The sequence below is a fragment of the Micropterus dolomieu genome, linkage group LG18 (genome assembly GCF_021292245.1).
Source record: "Micropterus dolomieu isolate WLL.071019.BEF.003 ecotype Adirondacks linkage group LG18, ASM2129224v1, whole genome shotgun sequence".
Classification (NCBI taxonomy): domain Eukaryota; kingdom Metazoa; phylum Chordata; class Actinopteri; order Centrarchiformes; family Centrarchidae; genus Micropterus; species Micropterus dolomieu.
The window spans coordinates 2,346,671-2,349,180 of NC_060167.1; the positions used below are offsets into that span (position 1 = coordinate 2,346,671).

General features: G+C 41.9%; 1 protein-coding gene across 1 annotated transcript in view; it reads right to left on the reverse strand.

The window, feature by feature from the left end:
• LOC123956638 (E3 ubiquitin-protein ligase RNF123-like) overlaps positions 1-2,510 on the reverse strand; it is a 160,751-nt gene that overhangs the window by 8,972 nt on the left and 149,269 nt on the right. The window lies entirely within an intron of this gene.

Below are 2,510 nucleotides of genomic sequence, written 5' to 3' on the forward strand. Positions count from 1 at the left end.
TCAAGATGGGGTGCTGAGTGTACATTACTGAGAAATAAAATGAACTTTTTTGATTTTTGGAAAATGGCTGCAATGAAACAAAGAGTGAAAAATTTAAAGGGGTCTGAATACTTTCCGTACCCACTGTATCTGGGGTTTGGCTTCAGTGACTGCCTTAAAAACTCGAAAAAGATTCAGGAGATGACAGAGGACACTTGCACAACTCGGCTCCTTTAAAATCTTCTTTGCTAGAATTTACTGTAAAACTTGGATTAATAGCCCGGGCTTTGGTGGTGGCGCAGTGGATAAGACACATGGTGCGAGAGATTCGGGTTTGAATCCACTGTGAGACACCAATGTGTCCCTGAGCAAGACACGTTACCCCTAGAGTCTAAAGGAAAACAACGTACTCGCTAAAATCACTGAATTTACCCCGCCTATATTTGGGACTTTAATTCCTTTTGTACAAAACTGAAAATAATCAAGGAACGGACACATTTGGGCTTAACGAGCGCTTCAAAGGTAACGGGAGTCGGCGCTTTTTCCTCTCAGGTTACAGCAGTAAATCTATAAGAATCAGACTTTGTGGCTCGTTGTTTGCGTTAAATGAACTGAACGACTGAATAGTGGAGAATCTAAGCGATCGAACGATGTGCAGCGTGTCCACACTGACATACTTATCATACCTTTAAACATTAATATTTGTATTAACGATCTGAGCGGCTTAGAGGCGGCGACCCCGCTGGGTTTAAGAGGTTTTATACATCCAAAGAACTCCTATAAAAACCAGACCAGGCGTTTAATCAAGGCAGTTGATTAAACGCCGTTTATTTGTCCAAATGTGTTCCCACAGCAGGCCAGGAAACGGCTACGTGGCTGTTTGGGGCTCCGTTAAGTGAAGTTTTACGGTATTTAATATTCCACAACCATCAGCTGTAAATCGTACATCATTTTGTTGGAGTTTAATAGGTTGATAAGCTTTAAATGCAAAACAGAAAACACATCAGCTCAGTAAAAAAAGTGTGACTATTAGTCCACATTTCTTTACCTCGTCTGGATCTTATTTAAATAATATTCAAATTATTTCACTGCCAGCATTTGTGACTGAAATTAAACAAATGATCCGCAATAGAGTTATTAATCCCATCCAGATAAATTAAGAGTTAAGATTAATACTAATGATGATAATTCAACTTTAAGCGCAGCTCTTAAATGAACCAGCTAGTATATTTAGCCACCTCACGTGAACTTCTCAGCTCAGGACCGCCCTCTCAGCTGATCTCCCATCAATGCAGCTATTGGTATTTGAGGAAGTAATTTAATGATTAATAAGCTACGAAAAAAATGACAACCAAATCAATTTAACCCTTGACATTTGTCTTAACACCCACCCACCAATCCATCCATCTAGAGAAAACCAGAGGTGGAAAGTAATGAATTACAACTACTCACGTTGCTGTGATCTTACTTTTAATTAAGTATGTTTTGTTGAAAGTATTGTACTCTACAAAAAGAAAAACTTGCGACCACTTTGTCTTCAAGTGCAAGAGAACAACAGCTTTATCATGAGCAGTGTAAGCTGTGGAAACATGCTGCGTGAAGTTACTGCAACCTGAACACTTCCTGCTGCTGCAGCTTCACATTAAAAGCATTTCACTGGCAAAACACAAGTTGGCTTTTATTTTGAAGTAGTAGTCACAGGAAATGCAATCTGTTTGTAAGTGAGATCAGCGCTGACTGCTGCTGTTCATCAAAAACGCGTCATTTTCAACAGTTTTCTGAAATGTTGCAGCGAGTAAAGCAGCAGCATATTTTTAAGGAGTCTGTTCACACTGATATAAGCTAATTAAAACGTTCACTTTGTGAAAGTTGAAAATATTACACAGTAATATGGCAATTATTTTTGAAAGTCCGGCCCCCACAGTGTCTGCTGAGGAACCCTGATGTAGAGGTCAGGTAAAGATCAGCCTGCTTCTACTGGTGCTTCAAATAAGCTTCATGCTTTGCTCCACACAGCCAAAAAGACATCGGTGTGTAACAGCGTTGGTTGCCTTTACTTTTATTATAGTGACGCTGATGAAAAACCTTTAAAATGACCAGCTGTCTGACTGTAAACAGGGATAAGACTTCATGTAGAGTCCAGTGTTTCCTAATGAGGCCAACTCAACTATCAGGAGGTCAAAGGACAGAAAAACTACCAAGACAAAGAAATCTGTCTCTCTCTCACCTCCTCCTGTCTGTCTCTCTCTCTCTCACCTCCTCCTCCTCCAGTCTGTCTCTCTCTCTCTCTCTCGCCTCCTCCTGTCTGTCTCTCTCTCTCTCACCTCCTCCTCCTCTGTCTGTCTCTCTCCCTCCTCCTCCTGTCTGCCTCTTTCTCTCTCTCGCCTCCTCCTGTCTGCCTCTTTCTCTCTCTCGCCTCCTCCTGTCTGCCTCTCTCTCTCTCTCTCGCCTCCTCCAGTCTGTCTCTCTCTCTCTCTCTCTCTCGCCTCCTCCTCCAGTCTGTCTCTCTCTCTCTCTCGCCTCCTCCTCCT